General features: G+C 26.0%; 1 protein-coding gene across 3 annotated transcripts in view; it reads left to right on the plus strand.

Annotated features, from left to right (window-relative positions):
* Positions 1-703: 703 nt before the first annotated feature.
* Positions 704-22,936, plus strand: part of jim (zinc finger protein jim) — a 103,284-nt gene continuing 81,051 nt past the window's right edge. The window contains exon 1 of one of the 3 annotated variants that reach the window (XM_075368103.1): positions 704-898. The gene's annotated coding sequence lies outside the window, so the exon portion shown is untranslated. Of the gene's footprint in view, positions 899-1,204; positions 1,592-16,943; positions 17,073-22,936 lie in introns of those variants that run through there. The other 2 variants (XM_075368104.1, XM_075368105.1) reach the window with 2 other exon arrangements.

Here is a 22,936-nt window from a genome sequence, read left to right on the forward strand (position 1 = left end):
TATTGTAGGTAGAGCAAACGTCCATAAATAAAAATGTGGAAATTAAGCAACTGACTATTTTCAGGAATAGAAATTCGCAATACAAAAAAAAATAAGTTTTTTAGTGTTTTTTCAGTGGTATTTTGTTATAAATTTTCCTTTCTTTGTGTTTGTTTAATAAAATTTAAAAAAAAATTGTTAATCTTACTTTTTATTTAGAAAATTACAATAAAATATAACAGTGCATTAGCTATGAAAGTTGTGAATACTTCTAGGCGGTAATGAGAACCAATTTATAAAGTTGTTCTGAACGTACTTTTACTACGGTCAAGTATAAACTTTCAAAACAATCATTGACAGGTATTAAAATTAGTAAATAGAAATAAAGTTAGAGAAATATTTTTAAGATTTGTTTTTAAATATTTGCTAAAATGGGAACAAAAAATTACCATTTATTATTATTTTTAACACGTTATTTTTTATAAAATTAATAGTTTTAATTGTTTAACTAATAACTGAATTCATAAAATGAATTAATAATTGTTAGGGGTAAAGAAATAAGGTGTAGCAATGTTTTGAAGTGCATTCTTTCCACGATTTCGGTTTGATATTGATTGGGTTTTTTTCCAGCGGAGAAGCGCGACTGTCTGGCAGTTTGGCAACGCTGCTCGGGAGCGAGTCTTGGGGACATGAGGTCGGCAGCTAGTCTCGGGCTAGGGGGCTAGGGAGCAAGGTATCCGCGGCATCCCGCCCGTTCAAACGTATCCGCGAGTCTTGTGTTCACACTATAATAATGTTGCCGGCCGATGAATCGACTCTGGCATCAGCTCGCGATTCATGTGCAGTGCTACTTCAAAGTGTGCGTGCTGCTGAAATAAGATAGGTCTATCTGTGTGTAGTGATAATATATATCTCTCTGGTAAGTTATTTTCGTTTTTACTTTTTAAAGAAATGTCCCCTCCCCCGTTTTACGGAATAGTCCATAGTGATCAAACTAAAGATAAACTTACTGCTGGATATCGCTCAGTATTATTCAGATTTATTGTATTATTTAGTGTTAATTTGTTGATCAGTTTACAGCCTATTCAAACAGTCAAGTTTGGCGGAAAACCTTGCCGGCTGCGTAACCTTGAAATTGAACCTGCATAGAATTGTATAGAATCAACTGATCAAGTTCAAGATCGAATTATTGGATTGTGTAATTGCTATATGTTATTTACAATAATAATTAAACATAGATAATATAAAAATATTTTTAATTGTGATGCTATTAGAGCAACCCGACGTTCTGGCGGCACATACATAACCTAACTAACTATTACTAACTTCGTCCAATTGGCAGTGAATAAAATTAGTATTTTTAACTTCGTTCTGAAGTGAACACTTTACGATGTTACAAGAACGTAATTATTATAAATAACTTAAAATTTTTGTGTTTATAGAATCATGACAAGCTCTAATTTTGTGTAAACAAAATTTAAGAAAGTTTATTTAGTTTCAAACTTGACGTTCTATGTTAGTTGTCTGATGAAGTGGAATATTTATTTGAAAGTGACACCAGTATTATGTAGGCATTAGCTCATTTATTAAAAAACGTCGGTGTTCGTAAAAGGTACGATAGATAATCGAAAACGATAAGCCAACTATACGTATTGGATTAAAATACAATTATCTTTTTTGAAATATTAAAATAGAATATTGATAATATTACATGTAGGCTAAATAAACAGTTTATTCATGCTAGGATTGTTTATTTACATGAGCACGAATTCCCTAACAAAAAAGAAAGGATTTTGGGTTCATTTTATAACGTAGAAGCTACTTAAAATCCCGTTTTTATATTCAAACAAATTAGTTTTTTATGTAAAATTGCATTAATACTACAAGTAGTGTGATTTTGGTTACGAAGTAACATTCTAACCTCCACTGGTTTTTGTACGATACCACAAATTAATTTATTCAAAATTATCGGTGATAGATCATTTTTTTTGTTGATATTTATGAATGAGCGATTAAAACGCTTGACTGTCACTTAAAGTGATTGTTCTCTTATTCACTTTAAGTTAGTGTAAATTTTAAGAAAAAATTGAAAACATTTCATTAGAACTTATTTTTCTGATTTCATTTTACAGATGTCTTTTTTAACTGTATATTCTGTATCCTATTTTGTGTTTATATTTCTCTAATTTGGATGCTTATATGTATATATGGGAAATTCATTTAAAATTTGAATTGTTTTATCAAACAAACAAAACTTGAAGATTTATAAAAACCATTACCAACCGACTTTATTACTGTATTTTACTTTTTGTATGATTTTGTTTACAGACTGTTAAGTATTTTAACTCCCTAGAACTTTAGCTAACCTAATCTAGGAATTACTTGATAAACACTACTGTCGTGTAGAATTTACACCCTGTATTATAATACAACATATTTTATGAAAAAAAGGTTTTGTTTAAAAAAATTCCATTTTTAAATATAACTTTTATATGATTTTGCTGGTTTATTGATTAATATTTTTCAATAATACCATATAAAATAAATTTCTTAAATTGAGATTATTCAATTTTAGAGATAAATCATTTATAATTTAATCATTCTTTATTTAAAATTTGTTTGTAACTTGTGAAATTATTTTATCAGTGTCAGTCAGTCTGAAAAATACAAACAAATTTAGAGCAATGGTAGTGATTTATGTTTTAGTGAAATATTTTGATATCTGTTTCCTTAGGATTGACAACTATTATGTTTCAGTTTTACGGGTTCAATTTGACTTACATAAGTCTAGGTAATTGCCTAATAACCTCTATACACTTATGAACATTTTTACCCATAAAAAATGAACTACTAATAAAGGTAATAAATAAATAAACCTTTATTAGTTAAAGAAGTTTATTAAATGTTTATATGTATATTTTTTACATACATACATAAAAAAATATAAATATAATGCATATGTAAAAAAATATGTATATTTTTACACATATTTTGTAAAATCTTAACAAAGAATTTTAATGGTATACCTATCAGATTTTTCTGGTTTAAAGTTTTTTCCATTTATAAATAACATTAATTTAAATTTACTCAGGTATGTAAAAATATAGACATTATAAATGAACTTAATTTTGTTTCTTTTATCTGAAAAAGATAACTCTCAGTTTTTAGAGTGATTGTAAGAGGAATTGTTGCAGTTAATAATTGTTATTTTTGTTAAGAATTATTAGCACAGTTTTGGTTTCATATTTGATGCCTATGATTTTCAATATTATGCCACAAATGTTTGTGTTTTTTTAATTGTTATAATACTGTATTTTGAGTTTCTTTAATTGCTGCCAAATGATTGACATTATGGACAGTGCAGCCATGGATTTAATTGTAATAGAATTACATGTTGGCATAATATAATATATTTTAGTCAGAATCGCATGCCTTATGATGGTTACAGGCTAATTTACATTTTTTTTATTTACTGGAAACTAAATTTGTTTTAATAGATATAAAAAAAATGTAATGCCAGATTTGAATAAATTCTTATTAGTTATTTACTTCTTAAGATGCTCAGGTTTTTATTTATCTATGTTTCTTATTTTTACTGATTTCTCGTGTAAAAAAATATGTGAATTTTATTTGCTATTGTACTTTTCATGAATTTAATATATACAATTATTTATGTCTTTCTTTGTATCACAACTTGCTCATAGCCTACCAGTAGAAGTGATACATTAAGTTTCCACTATTTTACATTACATTCTTTCTATTACAATGGATTTAATTTTTAATATTTGACACATTGGTAAAGGTATTTTTTCATATAACTTATAAAACTTTTCAACTGCATATAATTTTTTTAAACAAAAAATGACTGAAGATCTAGACATATGTTTTTTATCATGTTTCTTTCTTACAGTTAGTGTTGGATTGTTCAATCTAAACTTAATTCCAAACCTACATAATATATATATATATATATATATATATATATATATGTGCATGTATATTCCAGAGATTTATTAAATAAAATATATTAATTGTAATATATATATATATAAATAAAATTCTAATATCCCAAGTATTTTGACATAAAAATTATTTGAAAAAACTTAGGCTATAAATAAACATATTCTGGTTTTACAGAGAATTTTTTCAGGCCTAACCATACCATATTTTAAATAAGATTAAACAAAAAATAAGAAAAATAGATAGGCTTCAAACAAACTGTCCTAAAAGTTTTAAAATAATATTATTCTAATTCCTTAAATTTTGAGTTTTTGAAATAAGTAAATTAAGGTTATATATATTTTTTAATTTTGCACTGACTTGTAAAAGTTTAAAATTAAAGGATTGGAAAATTATTTTTTATTTTTTGAGACAATTTTTTAGGTAACCTTTTTTGTGACTGAAGACTGAAGGGGGTATTTCATAGTGTTTGTATTTAATAGTGTTTAATAGTGTTTGTTTCTTTGTTTGTATTTTCAACCTGATAACAAAATTGAATGTCCAGTTTTAATAAGAATAATATTATATCCACTTCAAGTAACAAATGTCATGTTACGATACAGTTTTTGGATTGTCTCCAAAAACTGGAATTTATTTCACGTCAGAAGTTATTTTTTTTATTTTTGATCAAAAGCAAACTGAAAACCTGAAGTATGATTTGCAGTTATGTCACATATAAAGATTTATTTGATGAGAATTAAGTCTTAAAGAAAAAATCCCACATTTTGAATTTGTGATATTGTAAACATGTGTTAATTTGCATCTACATACAGAATTTGATACTGTCTTATAATATAAAAGAATGAAGTATTTCAGTGAAGTTCCCCCAATATAAGGAAACAGTATTTTCACAATTGTAATATCTTATCAAAATTTAAAAAATGGCTTTACTTAAAATGTTAATTTTATTATTTTTTTTTTTTATAAAATGTGAAAGAAGAAAGCTGATGAAGAAAATAATAAATGTTCATATTAGGAGGCTACTATTCTCTACCTAACGATTTTCATCTCAGGCTCATCTACTTCTTACACTGCTGAAATCAATTCTTTCAAATTTCATTCAAGTTTTTTTGCCATTAAAAAATTGTTGTTTTTTGTTTCATCTCATGCAATGTTACTTCTTGAAGTTATGCTTATATGTAGAACATTTTATTATTTAGCATTAAGTTTGGTATTAATTGATAAAAATACTTAAGGATGAGACTTTAATTAAATTACTGTAAACAAAAGTATGTATTATTACTGGTATGAATTTTTTTTCAATTTTTATCAATACAAAACTTTTAATTCATGATGAGTATGTTCATTCTTCATTGTAAATAAATTATCCATTCAGATAATCAGTTCCATAGAAAACTGATGAATTATTTTGTACCCCAACTGGAGAATTACTTATGTTCATTCATAGTATTTTAGAAAATCATTGGCTACATAACTCTCATTTGAATGTTAGACTGGAAAATGTATGGGTTTTTTTTTTGTTCTAATTGTTACTGATTCCCAAGTAATTGTTAATCGTTATATTATCAATGATCGAATAACCTCTAATTTTATAAAAATTTCATAGGAAATATTGCTTTGTAAAAGAAATCCAATTGAAAAGGATAAGTTTCTAAACACAAATTTATGAGTGTGAATAATACTAAAAAGAAACATTATCTTTGGTGAAGAGAAGAAAATCTTTTAATATGTAGTAAAACATTATTTTACACATTTCTACAAAAAATACATGATGATGTACTTTTACTTTTATGATAATGGTAGAATTTTATCAGCTTCTTTCAAGATGTATGACATATGTAATGTGATAATATTTTTAAAAAAATTATTAAAAATCTTCAATTTGCTTTAAAAAGTTATGAAATTTGTTCTTCCAAAGGCCTATCAGAGTTTATTATCAGTAGCATACTGAGTGGAGTTTCTGATTGCGGTATTGTAAGGGAAACTTAAAGGAAACTCATCCTAAAAGTGATTAATAGAATCAAAAATACACTTATCAATAGGAAACATATAACACTAATAATGAATATCAACTAGCAGTCAAAAAAAAAAAACATCAAAATTTTCAAGAAAGAAGGTTATATCGTGTCTTTCAAAAAATCAAACAAAATACACAAGATCATAAAATAGACTAACAAAACACTGTTGACAAACAATGATCTAGAAATATGCAAATTAAAATACATCTATTATACATAGTATCTGGACGGACAGATTAAACACATATTTATCAACAAATGTAAGGAAGTATACAGACTGAAACACATAAAAATTAAAAAAATCACCTCATAGAAACAACATACTTTCAAAGACAATAAATCACTACTAAAATCTTTATGCACAGCATGTAAATATATTTGTACAGAATGAAATACAGTCTCATTACATTTGACAAAAATGGCATATATATATGTACTTTTTTTCAAAAATTACAATATGTAATTTAAACCACCAGCTATTTTGTAACTGAGTGATGTAATCAGCAGTACTTACCTTACAAAGTAAACAACAAGATTATGTATTTAATTTCCTAAACTTTTAAATACAGACTTATTAACAGAAGTGCTGCTGGAAACTACTCTGAGAAAGGTTTTTGAAAGAAGAAGTTTCATTAATTTAATATAGTTTAAGTATTGTTTACAGCATTTAAAATTGCTTTTACAATAATAATATTAATTCCAACATTTTATCTGAAAATTAATCATTTAATTACTTTTCTTCAAAAATGTTTCACTTTGTTTTATAAAACATTGATCCTGATACCTGAAAACTAACTAATTCTCATTCACTTTAGTCTTATGAAGTTTAACTTTTTATTTGTTGGCTTTTGTGTTCTATTCTGAACTTCATTTATTATCTAGGTAATAGATTCCATTTAATATGTATATTCATTCAGTATCCTAGATTAAAAAAGGAATTTAACAAGCATACCCCCAATTGAACAAGTAAGTAATTTATCGTCGATCAGTTGAGTTTGTAGCAAAAAATGAAGAAGTAGAATAAAAAGAATTTCTTTTATTTAAGTTGTAGTTTTTGGTTTAATATAACTATTTAAGTAGCATCAACTGTTTTCATTAGTTGCTTAGGAAATGCCAACAGCATACAATAAAATGCATCCAGTGTTCGACTTTTAATTCCAGTGATCTGCAGGAACCATATTGTTAAATATGGCTTAGGTTGTTAAAAATTATCTGTATGTACATCTTTCAATTTCCAGAATGCTTTACTGATACATTGCAGTTACAAAATGATAATTTATATGTATTATTGTCATTGTAAACAACTGTACACACAGTTTTGTTTTTTTGACAGCATTCCAGGTTTTCTTTTATTGTCTTAGTGTTATGGCTTGTCTACAGGATTTTTTTTTAATGTAATCCTGTTTCATTTTTACTTTTCTGACGTTACAAGATATAACAGACTGAAAGTCTATTAGTAAAAAATATACCCACCCTCTCCCTGGTTTTTAACATTTCTCAATGTTTTGAGGATCCTGTCCTCAAGAAACATTAAAATTTTGGATACAAAGTTTTGTGTGTTGGTGTTTGTCTTGCTTTATACTTAATAACAGTTCAACCTAAAGTAGTAAAATTTGATGGATTTGGTAGCTTGCATATCTAGATGGATTGATTCCCATAAAATTTTGGAGAAAAAATTGATGTGGAATTGGGAAGATATTAATGAGATGCCATCAAAAAACATACCAGTGTCATATCTAAATGATTAGTATATTGAATGGTAAAGTTATGGAAACAACAAAAAAGTGCTACATAAAACTTTATTAAAAACAAAAAATCTGACTACTGATATTGCACATTAGAATAATTATGAGAAACAAACAAAAAATAGTTAAACAAATTTTTCTTTTTTTTCTTGCAGTTATTTTTTTTAGGATACAGTAAGTTAGTCAGTGATCCAAAATTTGATATTATGTCTACATTTTATGTAGTAGTCTGGTGCTTGTGTAGGCTATATTAGATGGTGACTTAATGGCCTTCACTTTGTTAAGACTAACAGGCACCCAAATACAACATAAAATGTAGAAGTAATATTAATTTTCACATTGCTGACTTACTTATTGTATCCTGAAAAATGGTCTGTAAGAAGAAATAAAGATTGTTTAACTATTTTTTGGTCATTTTTCATAATTATTCTCAGTAGATGTGTACAATTAGCATTCGGGTGTTTTTGTTTTTTATTAATTATTTTATTATTGTGTAATAATTTTAAAAAAATAATCTTATTATGTTTTTTTTTTTGTTTACTTTACAGTTTAACTAGGTAATTTTTGTTAAATTAATTTTTTGGTAAATAATTAGAATAGAAAGGCTAGGATTTAAATTAAAAAATAATTTTTAATTTTAGTGTGTGAGAAGGGTTAAATTTTAAACTTTATACAAAAGAGTAATTCTATAACATAGTAGTCAGCTTAAAAATACTTTTTCTGGGACTTTCCTCTGGCCTTAGGTCAGAAATATTTTTATACTGGAATATATTTTTTTATCTAAATCTTGGAATTAATCTTTTTTATAATAATTTTGTAACACAAATTCATTACTAAAAATAGTTTTTTCTTGCTTTTCATACTTTGTTTGATAATATTTAAAATTTATATAATTGTTTAACTCCTCTGGTCATAAACTTAACTGATTTTTGAATACTAGTAAAAACATGTTATAGGGTTAATTCTTAGCCATTGTCAGCTCTGTAGAGCTGTCTAGGATTTGTATGATCATAATTGTTTAGCTCTTTTTTGTAGTGATAAATATTGAATGAATAAGTCACATGATATTCTACATATCTCCAGAATGATTAGGGTGGTTTTACGTAGTTGGAATTTTAGATAGCTATATCCCATACTAGTACTGTGATTGCTAAGTTACATTGAAGGTAAATTAGGATAACCTTTTTGTTGTTACTAAAAACCAACAACCAATTAATTGTAAGTACAATTTTGTATTAGTATTAAAATCTGTTTGGTATGTTAGCCTAAATTTGACCTTTCACACAGAAATGCAGGTACTCATCCATAACATGCAACATTTACATTAAATGAGTTTTTTTCATTTAATTTCACTATTGTTATGTAATTCTAATAGACATTTTCATTTACTACAATATATCTGTTCCTTTTTTTTTTTTTGCTTGTATCAGAATGTGGTTCTGTATTGTGTTCTATAATATAAACTGAAAAACATGGTAATATCATACGATTATCCTTTTAGTACATTCTTAATTATTATGTTCATGTCAACTGGATACATTCAAACTTTTATAAGAAAGCATATCTGTTTTAGAACTTAATTATAATATTTTTTTAAATTTTATTGTTGATTATTTACTTGAAGTAGACATTGTTCATTAACTTACTCACTAAATCTGGGAAGATTAAGTCTTTTGTATTTTACTGTCTCGTATTTAAACCAATTTGTAGTTCTGTTGTCAAAAATTTCAATGTTCTTATACAGCTAGTAAGTTTTCAGCTACAGTTACTACAGTAAGCGTTCTTATACAGCCTTTAAGTTTTTCTGTTATAATATTTCTTTTATGTAAATTATTTTAATTTAAATGTAATAATTGTTGGTATTTTTTTTTTTTTTTATCATTGATGACTGGAATGAGTACTGTTTTGTGTTTTATATTACTAACATTTTTTTATTTATTTGTATGCAAGCTATCCAAAAATTAAAAACATTTTCAGCTTAGTGCTCATGCAAGGAACCTCCTACCATCTATAATTACTCAGTTCATTGTGTATTAGCTCAGACTAAACAAAGTTTCCTAATTGTAACTATATTATTACTATTTTCCTGAATGTTTAAAATATGCAAAAGTTAGAAAATTCTAAATTGTTACAGTGATCCAATTATAAGAAAAATTTTCCCTTTAGAAACTTATTATTAAATAAGTAAAGTGTACAATGTTGGAAGTTCTGTCAAGAGTGAGAAAATTGTGAATTATGTTTAATGAAGAATGACTGAATGTTGATGATGAAAATTGTACTGAATAACTAACTCTTAATAGAAGTGGAACTGAAACAAAAATTTGACAATGAAATCAATAAAGGCAAACGGTTTTTAATTGATAAGTTATATATCTCATTTTGTTACATTTCAAAAGCTTTTCTATTTAAAATTGTGGGGAATACCTTAGATACAATTTTTTTTTTTCAGAAGGGTTGCTTAATTACTATGTAGAAAATAACAAAAAGAAAAACACCTAAAAAGATATTAGCTAATTGTATAAGGACATTGAAATCTATGACAGAACTAAAAATTGGTTTCTATTGGGACAGTACAATATAGAAATCTCACTCTTCCCTACGTTAGCCTATGTGGTCGGTTAATGAACAGTGCAGTCTTCAAGTGTGGTATGCGAGTGATCTTGACATTTATATATCAAAAAGGCATTAAATTCCTTAATCATATTTTTTACTAATGATAATGCACAGATATGTCATAAAACTACTGAAAGTTAACACTGATCCTGAACAGCACCATCCAGGAACCCTTTCGAAACTGATTAAAGTCAAGTGAACTGAGCACACAGAAAATAATATAGTAGTCATCCTCTGAGACCAGGTCTCTTAGTTGATTTCATATCATGTGGAACATCAGTAAATTTACACTTAGCGGGCTCTTTTGCGCAGTACAAAGCAGCATGGCTTTCAAGCAGAGTGTTACGATACTGTTCATATTCACCCAGCTGCAATAACTGAAGTGGCACTTAAAAAATTTGGATAGCAATTATTTTATCATCTATCCTATAGCCCTGATGGGCTTCAGTAACTTTATTTGTTTTGTTTTTTTAACTAAAAAAAATTTTTTGCAGCTGCCAATTTGGAGTTGATGAAAAAAAAGTTGAATGACTGACAATACTAGTGGAGATTTGTATAATCATGAATGAAAAAAACTTGCATTACAATATAAATATTTAAATGTAAATAATTTTTATAGAAAAATAATGAATTTTGTAGATCCATTTAGCTATTTAATTATTATGTGCTTTAGTTTTATTTCAATTGTACACTTCATTCTTGAATGATCCTCATACTAATGTTATCTTACAGAGGTTATAGTCTGTTTAGCAAACAGTTGCCTTGTATGTTGTGTTGAAAAACAAAATTTGATGTTCGTTTCATGAATTCATTAAAATATACCGTAATTATTTAAAAAGTTTGTTACCCTTTTTTATTAATATACAGGGAATTTACAAGCTCTTGAAATGTTTTGTTTATATAATTTTATACAACTGTTAAAAGTGTAAAACATAAATATTGATCTACATTTGTAAATTCATAAAGCAAAAACTATGTCAAAAATTCAATTTAAGATGGAAATTTAGTCAAAATGAAATCTACATCTACCTACAAACCATTAAGATAAAAATTGAACTTTGGAGAGTTGACTTATTAAATTATTAAACTCGACTCAAATAATACGCCCCTGTTTTAAAAAAAAATAGTACAGATCTTTCAAAACCAAATACAAAATTTTAGAACTTTGGAAATAAGAACTATGTACTGGTTTTACTTATGTAGATCTAAATAAACTATGCTTCATTACTTGGATACTGATTTATTCCAACCTCTTGAGAATTTGGAAGTAATGAAGTGAATCATTTGTAGTGGTCAGTTGGATTTGTATTAGTAATGTTTTACTAGAGCTGTCTTTGTAGTTGTAACTGCTCTAACCAGACTGAATAAGCTAGGCAACTGACTGAAATGCACAACACTGTGTATTTACAGACAAGATTAAATTTACTTTCTTTTGAAGTTGTAAACTTTGTGTCGTTCAGAATTGAAAAAGTTAATTGTAAAAAAATCAAAACATTTGAAACATTTAAAATCTTTTTTTATTTTTATTTGTAATCTATTAAATTATTGAATTGTATTTTTCTTATTTTAATGAAAAAAAGTACAATATTTAAGGACACTCATTATTGCAACTTTATTGTATAAAAATTAATGTTATGTCACTAACCAATTTTTAAAGAAAAATATTTTTAAAATCTTAATAGCTATAAAAATGGATTTTCTTTCATTTTTCTTTTTTTCCATTAAAAATATATTAACAGCAAGCAAAGTTGTATTGTTTGATAACCACTCTTGGTGTATATTGTTTACTGTTAAACATACCTTATATTACCGTACTCTTAATTTAATATGTTCATCAAAAATAATCATATGAACATAAATCAAATCACATAACAGTATTATTTTGTATTTCACAACACACCTCTAAGAAAAATTGTGTTTCCATCTTTAATATATTACCAACGTATTTAAAAGATCTTCTTACTATATTATTTATAATAAATATTTATTTATTATGAAGTAAAAGAATTTTCTACTACAAAACCAATGTTATTCTGTTGATTAGTTAATAAATAATAATTTTTTTAAAAAAACTTCATTTTCTCTATCACAGTTAACATGTTAAGTAATTTTTCTTTCTTTTTTTTGCGTGCTTGTTGATATCGCCACATAAGCTTCAAGCTTGTATGGGATATGAAAATGGAATTTTGTAGTACTTGAAAAATGCCATGCCTGACTGGGATTCAAACCTGGGACCTCATGGGATGAAAAGCCAAGATGCTACCACTCCACCTCGGAGATCAGCAATTACTTGGATAGTTCTGGTTAAGATTCTATCTTGTACTGATTTTTGTTCTTTATTATTAACCAGTTAATATTATAAACTTTGACCATTTTTCTTTGTTATAATTAATTTTACATTCTTCAATGCTTCTGTAATCAAGGTTTTAACATAATTACCTTAACTTGATGCATTTTTTTTTATACATAAGATAACACTTTTGCCCAATTCTAAAGTGATAATAACGTGTAATTATATCCTGCATTAAATAAAATATTTATTTATAATCACTTTTTAATTAATGGTAGATTGTTAATATTTTTGTTATTCATAGTTATTTGACTGTTAGTTTTTTAAGATGTAGAATAATTTATAATCCTACTGTAAGTTTGATGTAAATAAGTAAGAAATTTTTAGTGCTTCATACAAAAATGTTTTGGAGAAACTCAAGCAATGGAAGTTTGAGTTGTCAAAGTTGGTTGTATTTATTTACATAGCCTCTTTTCATACTGTTTGAAGCATTTTAATACATATAAACATTCCAACAGTATTTGTTAATATTACAGCCCAGCTACAGCTTATTTATATGATTAACTTGTTCAAATCTGAATTACAAAATAAAAAAATTGTCACTTTGTATTTCCTCGGCTTATGTAATTGTTAGTCATCCTCACATCTGATTTCCAAAATCTATCCGACTGTATTTCCTTTACATTGTAGTTCTTTTGGTTTATCACTTTCTCTCACTGCCAAACTTGTACTCTGTTGATTAATTTTTCATAACCTTCTGTTCTTTTTATGTGCTGTGTTTATTTTACTTCTTATGTGGTTAAAAACTAATATTCTGTATTATTTTATTAGTCTTGATTTAAAAATATGGTACCAAATTTTGCTTCTGCGACATTTTCATGCAATCCATCTTTTGTTGTTATAAGAAAAGATTGATGATATTTGTTATATGAATGCTTTGTTAATGTGTGTTGTATTTTCTTTCACACATTTTCATGATAGTTGTATATTTTAAAATAACATACTCTTATAGTTCTATAGACATTAGACCTTACAAATGTTTGAGATAAAATGAATAAGAAATAGAGTTAAAAACAATGCTACATTTTATTGTCACTAATTAACTTACTACCATTAATGAGAAAAATGTAGAGGATTGTACAGGGTTTTATAATTATTTTTTACTTTGTAAGATTTCAAAACCAATTAAAAAACAGATTGAACTGGTGTAAGCGGCCAGATTTTCGTATTTCCCTCCATTGATTTAAAATATTGGTTTGATTTGTATACATCGTTATAATTTTTTTAAATGAGAATTGCTGATAATAAATCATTCATATCAATTCAGGTTCCTGTATAAAATAGTAAACTGCATTTCTTACAGTCTGATGATTCGACAAAATTTCAGAGCTATACAAAGTAGTAGCATCCTGAAAAATTAGAAGGATGTGAAGTGAAAGTTAAAATCCCAAGAACCATAATGGGTTTTAATAAGCTTTTCTGTTGATCACTCATTTTATGCAATGCTGAATGCAGTTATCTGCACACAGTTGGTATTTATTGCAGCTAATGATCATAGAAATAAATGATCCTAATAAGATCAATTTTTATTATACTAACGTGAAAATAAATTTTGATAATCTTCCAAACATAGTTGGATGCTACAACTTGTAGTATAATCCAGTAATTATAATGCTAGTTTGCCAATGCTTTTTCCTGATGGCTTTTTTTTATAATGCAAAAAACAATAATGTATAGTTTCATTAAACAGCATTCAGTTATTTGATACTAGTAAATGAATAAATTCAAGCAGAATGCTTGAAAAGTTATCAGAAATTTCTTTTTGATGCAAGCAAACATTTTAAAATCAATTTAATTTTTTAAATTTGAATTTAACTACTAGTGTCATTTTTAGTAGAATTACAATTAAAACACTAAATTCTTTTGAGTGTAGTTACTGAATTTGTAATTAATTACTACATAAAACATGCTGATACAACTATATCTATTTCAAGATATTCCCATTAATAATAATAATAATAATTTTTCCTTCTTTCAAGGTTATGTAACCTTACTTTCATAGATAAAAAAATAATCTAAAGTATTATTAATTGAGAACAGAATGTGTATTAGAACAGCTTTAAGCAATTGAAATAATAATAGTAGTTATATTTCCATTGTCATTGTATAAAATTGTTGTGTATTTAATTAGATGATCAGTTTTTATGGGATGGTTAAATTTAATTTTGCAACAAGGTCAAACAATGTTGTTTTGCTTTGTAAATATTAATATCCAAATTATTATATAATCTGGAATCTTTCAGGCTGCTGTATAAATTCAAAATAAGTTTTCATGTAACAAAAATTGTGTATCAGGTTATTGTGTCCTTCCATAAATATGTTAGTATAAAATGATATTTAGTAATTTAAAAATTCCAATATTTGCATGTATGTATGTGTATAAATATTACTTTTGCTAAAGAAAAAAAATCATTTTAATCCTGAATAATAACAACATTATCTGCCTAATCAAAATAGATGGTAGACCTGTTTTCATGAAATACTTTAGCATAATATTAAAATATTAGCCTTATGGTGCTCTTATTACTATTTTTAACAAATTACCAACCCATTTCAAAGATCTTCCCATAAAGTATATTATTTTAATAAACCTTCAATTTTCTGGTTTTTTTGTGTTAAATGTTCAAGTGGTGTACATTAAAATAGTTTCAATTAATGAATCACTTAAAAAATGTTTTTTTATTTTTTTATTAGACTTAAACCAAATTTTTTTAATAATAAATTTTGTCTCCTGAAGCGATCTGTTTAATGTTTAATTATGTACCCATTTGAATAAAATATTTATTTATTAGTTTAAGCTAAAAATCCCATAGAAAGTTAAATGATTTTTTAAAAAAATTTTAACAGTTTACAAAAAATTTTGTTTTTTATTTTATATATTTTAAAAATTGTTAGTGCAGGTTTGTTAGAAGATTCCTACACTAAACTATGCAGATGGGTGCTTAAAAAAGTTTTCTCTGCTTTTGTCTCATTCTTAGTGTATGTACATTCACCTTTACTGCAGACGTGCAGTTTGTTCTATAAAATACTAGTTGCACTAGCTCATTTAGTACTAGTGTAAGTGTACTGAATCCTGTTACTTTAAAGGAGTGCAAATGATCAATAATCTCTTAAACTCTCTACTTTATGATACTGTATGACGTGCATGCTGTTACTTACTATTAATGTATGAAACATATTTCATTATAATCATGTTTTGTATTAATTTGAAAATTTTCATAAATAATTTGGACAGTTGTCTGTATTTTATTTTTGTTAATAATTAATCTTTATTTTTGTTTTATAGTTTTGATTTTGCCCGGTTTAAATTTGAAAAGAATAAACTTTTTTATTTATTTAGTTTAGTAACACTTTCATCATCTATAAAAAAAATAAAAAACCATATTTTTTAAGGAAAACAGTATAACTCTGAAAAATATATTAGTAAAATTTATTTAACAGGTAGTTAAACATTAATTTGACACAAAAATACCCTACTTATGCTAATTTTTTTTATTGAAAGTATTTTCAATCTCCTGGCTACACTAGTATAATATAATCTAAATTGTCGTTAGGTCAAAATTTTGAGGTATTTATGACCACAAATTGAAAGAAAAACTACCAAAATTCTCAACATATCAGTGTATATTTTGCTTAATAGCTCGAATGGATGTAACTATGAAATAGGTAGGTAATATATAATTTGGTAATAATGAAATTTGGTACGGTAGTTTATGTTTTTTTGCGACATTGAAGCTATTAAATTTTTATGAAAATGAGGTAGTGGGTATAGTAGTTCCTCAAGTCATGGTCACATATATTTTAAAGCATAAAAGTAATTTTATGCAAATTAAATCGCATGATTTGGCCAGAAAAGTTTTACGGTCATATTGTGCTCTTTTCTGATTGTGCAAAAAATGTTATATTGACATTTTTCTGGTTGCTACAAAATATAAAAAGGTGTGAATAATTTGTTTGCACTTATTAATCAAAGAATGCAGGTATCTTTTATTTTTACTGGTAGTAAAATAATAATAGACAAACGTCTATTACTATTATTTCAGAAAAGGACCGAAATTGCTAATATAAGCCTGTAGAGAAACAACAGCTGAACTGAGAATATTTTGTTGTGAGGTATAATACTAACTTAAAACCTCAGAATTTAATGATCAACTTAATAAAACAAAACATATATTATAATTTTGGTAAAATGTTTATTATTGTATGCATTTATGTATCGCTGAATAGTTAGAACATTTGGCTTTACCCAATAAGTGTTTCTAATAGAATCTTTTGTAGCAGCTGTTTCTTTATTGGAACCCAGTGGGAAGGAAACTGCAGTGGGAATATCCAGGCAGAGCTTCTATCTGGAGATTGCGCAAAAAAATGAAAAGAAAAATTCAATTGCATATTTGAAATGCCTATAAGGTAAAGGTAAGGTAAAGGTAACTTTCTGTTACTCTTAAAATTGGAACCCTGATGCTAGGGGAAAAGGATTCCAAATTTCTTGAACTCCATTAAATTATTTACTTGTCCACAAATGTAAAAGACATCTTGAAAAAAATTCTGGAATATCACAGTACTTTATCTCTCAATTTGAATTATTGGGAGCTTCCTCACTAAATGTGACAGTGGTCCACTTCCTGGAGAGATAATCAGATCTGTGTGATGTCTAGTTTGATGGATATGATAAATATTCTTTTGCAGAAGTGATGGTTTATATATTATTTATTAAATTAATACAGAGGGGTTGAATCAACAGGTATAAATGAAGTCATGTGATAACATTTTTATAATCAATGTCTTTTGAAAACATTAAAAAAAAGCTTTCAAGTTTTAAAGTTATTAATTACTTTTCATTTTTGAGTCATTGACTGGTATGATCAATAACATAAATGCTTACAGTGTACAGTATGCATCAAAACTGTGCTGTGACAGCTGTTTTATTAAATGTGGCTCTAGGTCATTCGAATTTTATCATTGCTTCATACTCTTCAATTTAACAGTATCATAGCCTCCTAAGAAGTTCTTATTATTTTTAGAACAATCATATTTTGAGATATTGAGACAGTTAAAATGTAGAAAAGTACTAAATTACTTACAGCAGTCCAAAGTAGCAGTTATAGCTGTCACAAAGACTCTGTTTGTAATATTTTTTCTTCTTTGCATCAGTCAAAATGCATAGATTTTCTTCAGGATTCGTTGAGTTAATGGTTTATAATCTTTATATTATGAATCAACGCATTATATAAAATGCATTTTTCACTTCAGGAAGGGTATATTAGTTTGTTGCAGTTCGTCTGTCTTATGGCTATGATGCATATAAAGCATTTAAGGTGCAAGAGGTAGAGTCAGAATTAATTTCTCTGAGAGTAGTTATATTCTCTATATAGCAAGTTTCTGATGAACAGAAAGAAGGTGTCACTGGTAAGATTGAATATCATTAGCATTTTGTTGAGCTTGACATACAGTTATATAATAAACAAAAACAACACATTTGTCTTGAGTAAATAAGACACCAGAAACTATAACAACCTTCACTTTCCTAGTAAGCATTGTGTGGAATTCAGGTTATTAATCTGAGATTGGTGTGAGTAACTTGTAGTTGTATATGGTTATTTACAACTATTACAATTGACAATTGACAGTTAACAAATATGTCTCTTACAAATATGTTTTGCCTTTGTAAGATTCAATTTTTTTTTACTTATTCTTAAAACCTTATAATAATATTAACAAACTAAATCAAAAATTAATTTTTAAATTAAAAATGCATTTTAATTTTATTGAAATATCTATGTTGCTGGTGTTAAAATAATCAATTGAAGCTACATAATGCTGTATTAGAAAGTATATTTTAAAGATTAGATAGTTTCTGAAACATTAGATTAAAAGATGGAAATGATGTATAGATAGGTAATGAACAGGAGAGGATACAGTGAACTAGTATTTTGTTCATGGTGATGAAACATCATAAGGCTTTCTTACACTGATAAACTGATTTGTTCTTATTATAATTGCTAGAATGCTTTAAAATATCATTGTAAACTAAATTAATACTGTATATGCTTCCACTGATGAGCATTATATTAAAATCAAATTTTATTTCTGTTAATAATGTTAAGAATTAATTTCTGAACACTAAATAACTTTATAAATAATATAAAATGGAAATATTAATAAACTATACAAGTCATTGTAATGAGTAGCTTGATGATTTTAAAGCTTAATATTAACTTTCTTCATAATAAAAGTAAAAAAATTGAGGGTGATATTATTTTACTCCCTGAATAATCTCTTGTAAACCTGTAAAATTTAATTCATTACTAAAATTTTTCTTCTAAAAACGGAATAAAATCTAAAGAAGCACCTTTTTTGACTATTTTTCAACCTAACTTGAATTTACACTCTTTAAATTTCTTGAACATAGTACCGCTGGTATATTTTAATAAACTAATTAAAAGTAAATAATAGGATAAGTGATATATTCACTTTACCAGCAAATAAGTGTTAAGTCCTTGAGATGTGGTTTTTCAAACCTTCATGAGTTAAAATATAAATAATTAAGTTAAAAGTTAAAGTATGTATACAGTCATGACTGTTTGCATGTTAGTAGTATACTCAAGTTATACTAAAATTATACAAATACTGTACAGTATAATTTGAGTATGTTAACATGATATGATGGTTTGAAAAAACCGAAAAGTCTCGAAAATTTAACGCTTAGTTGCTGGTAAGGTGGATATCACTTATTAATTACTTTTAATTATTTTATACTTTGGTTGAACACACTAAAAAAATGCTAAAAATTATGCCCTATTCCCTAATAACTAGCCTTTTTTCTTTGTACTTTTGTAGTTTTGCCATTTTTTAATCATCCTATTTGGAATATCAGCCATTATTTTTATTTTGGTAATAGTTAAAAAAAAACTGAATTTTTTTTATTGATAATGTTTAAAAAACAAATGTTTGTGTTTCTTTTGTACAAAAGTTTGTTTAGCTAAGTAAAAATGTTTATAGTAAGAAATCAATCATTACTACATCGCAGATGATATTTTATAAATAAAAATATGATTAAATATTTTGTGCCAATGTGAATTATGTTCTGTAACTTTTCATAAAACTTATTAGCTTTCCCTTATATACTACAGTCCCAAATAACAGTTATTTGGTTACAAAGACTATTATAATGTGATTTTTTTTTATTTCTGCTACAGTTAATTTAAAAAAATTCTTATTTTGATTACCAATTTGTTCCCATCAAAATAATGATTACTTTTAATTAATGTATTGTTCTAAAATATTTTTTATTCAGCCTATCAAAATAAACGTAAGTTTTTTTTTAATTTTAAAAAATTATCATTTGTGAAAAATTACAGGAACTTGCAACAACTGGAAAGCCATTGGTCTAAAAACATCCAACTTGGAGAAGAACAATGAGAAAGATTTTAGTTATTTGGTAGTTAATAGTTAATAATTTCTGAACTTCTGTATTTATTTTGGATGTTCGTTAAAAGATTATTATAAAAAGAATTAAAAATTGGGTACTTTTTTTCATTTTTCCTCACTTTATTAAAAACACATTTCAGTAATGAAATAAAATTGTGTTTATTAATTTTGGAAAATAAAATAAGACTGCTCTCAGATTTGAACAGCTTTTATAAAGTGAGTCATTAAACTTTAAACTCATTGGCAAAAATGTTATATGCCTAGTAGGATTGCTCTTTAGATTTTTTTTTTCTGTCATATTTTATATTAGCAGTTTATTTAATCTTGTGTGTTTTTAAGAGTAATATTATTTTTTAAAGAGCATAAAGCATGTATTTTTAAAATGCCATATGTAATAACAAATATAAATAGTATTTAAAAGATGAATTAAGATTACTTTGTACAGATCAATAAATTTTTATTCTTACTGTCTGCAAAAATATTTTAGTATGTATTTAGATATAAAAATAGTTTGAAAATTCCATTAGTATTTTTAGCTTTATTTTCTTTTTTCAATTGATTTACTAATCTATATTTATTGTGCTATCATGTTCAAATAAAGTTGTTTGAAATATAATAACATTTAAATGGAATTTATAAAAATATACAATTAATTCATTAAATAATCCTTATTAATAATAGCAATATATTTTTTAATAAATCTTTTATTAGATAGTGCATTTTTTATTACTTTTTAACATAGAACAATAAAAAAAGCTGGCAAAGTATTGCATGACTTTCCCATCTATTAATAACCTACCGGATTGGTGTAGTAGTAAACTCATCATCGCAAATCAGCTGATTTTTGAACTCGAGAGTTCTAACATTCAAATCCTAGTAAAGGTAGTTACTTTTATACAGATTTGAATACTAGATCGTGGATACTGGTGTTCTTTAGTGGTTGGGTTTCAATTAACTGAACATCTCAAGAAGACTGTACAAGACTACACTTTGTATACATTCATACATATAATCGTAATTCATCCTCTGAAGTAATACCTTATGTTGGGGTTCCAGAGGCTAAACAGAAAAAGAGAGAGAGATAGCTATTAATAAAAAATAAATAAAAAATCATATAATTTTTAGAGTTGGGGATTTAGAAGCATTTTTCTAAAAATATTCATATATAGAAGGTTAACAAATTTGCTTAAGTAAAATTTTTTCTCAATTTAGTACCCCCTTTAATAAAGGCTAAAATAAGAAAAAAATAATTTTTAAAAAACTTTATGCATTTTAGGTCCAGGTTAGGGTCTATAATTTAACAAAATTGTAAACATTTTTCAATAGCTGCATTTGTAAAGTATAAATTTTCAAATTTTTTTTGGAAATATTTAAACTGAAGGGATGTAGAGCAAAAGAACAAAAACATTAATTTCAATTTTAAGAAGTGATTTTTTTGAAAACAGTTTTTTAGATTTTTTTTATATGCATTGTAGGTAACATATTTGCTTTAATAAAGTTTTCTCTAAAATGTCTCTGAAGAAAATCAAAATTGTTTTTTTTTTTTGCTTTATCTACCCCATTCTTTTAATGAATTTTGAAAAAATTAATATGATTAATTTGCGCAATTTGAAGAAAATTGGTTTGATTAATCCTGAGATATAAGTCAAAAGTAGTGTGACACATATATGCATTTGTTTTTTTGGTCTAGATGAACTAGATGGAAACTAAAATGTAAAGGATTGCAAAAAACTTGTACAATGAAACATTAAAAAATTGGGTTTTTCATGATAGGTTAACAAAATCTTAATCTTAACTAAATTAATTTTTAATAAGTAGCATTAGTTGATCCTTCATAGAAGTAAAGAATATTTTATTTATTTTTAATCAGTCAAATACCAGCAGTAGTCTGTTAAAAATACTTATAATATGAAGCATGTAGATGCACTAAAGATGTGCAGAGCATTCTCGTATAATCTTGGAGATGATAATGTTACTAGTTATATATGTGTTCATAAAAAATCATTAATCTCAACAATGTGTATACTACAAATAAAAAAGCAGTGCTGGCAAAATTAAAATTTTAATTCTGTAAAATATGAAGGACAATTTCATCCCCCTTTAATATCATCAAACTACAATCTATTTCTGGGTCTTCAATATTCTCAGAGAACTGGGAGCATCTACACTAAGATTAAACTGTAATTGTTTAATTATGATTGAATAATTAATGGAATAATCAGTTAATTAATAGAATAATTATTATTTTTGGTCAATTTTCTTTCAATTTTGGCCAGAAGTAATTTGTGATCAATCGGAATAAAGGGTTTAGAGAGATGAAAACACATCCCTGCTCTTTATATCTATATAGATATTATAGATTTTAAAAATTTAGATATTGAATATCCTGGTTAGAATTCGTACCATATGTAGGAGAATTAAAATAACTTTTTGAAATATATGAAGTAATTAATATAATATTTTTTGAAATGCATTGCAGATTGGTTTTTAGTTTTTCATATTAAATTTGTAGTCTCTTTTATGAAATAAAGTAATTATGCTTATTTTAAACTAGCTAGTAAAAGGCCTTGTAGGAAAAAAATCAAATGAAATCCCATCACAGCCAGAGTAGAGCTTGTTAATTAAAAAGTGTGTGGTTCATAATTTTTTCTATATAAAAAAAAATACAGATTATATTTAACTTCATTTCCAATTAGAGGTATAGTTACATTTAGCTGGATTAACTTTTTCTCCTAAACAAATCCTGGGGACTTCAAAGACACAGGAAAAACACAATTAATTTACAATTCCTCTACAAAAATATAATTTAAATATATATTGTATTAAGTTGTAATATATGTTAT

The sequence above is a fragment of the Lycorma delicatula genome, chromosome 6 (assembly GCF_047948215.1).
Source record: "Lycorma delicatula isolate Av1 chromosome 6, ASM4794821v1, whole genome shotgun sequence".
In the NCBI taxonomy this organism is placed as follows: domain Eukaryota; kingdom Metazoa; phylum Arthropoda; class Insecta; order Hemiptera; family Fulgoridae; genus Lycorma; species Lycorma delicatula.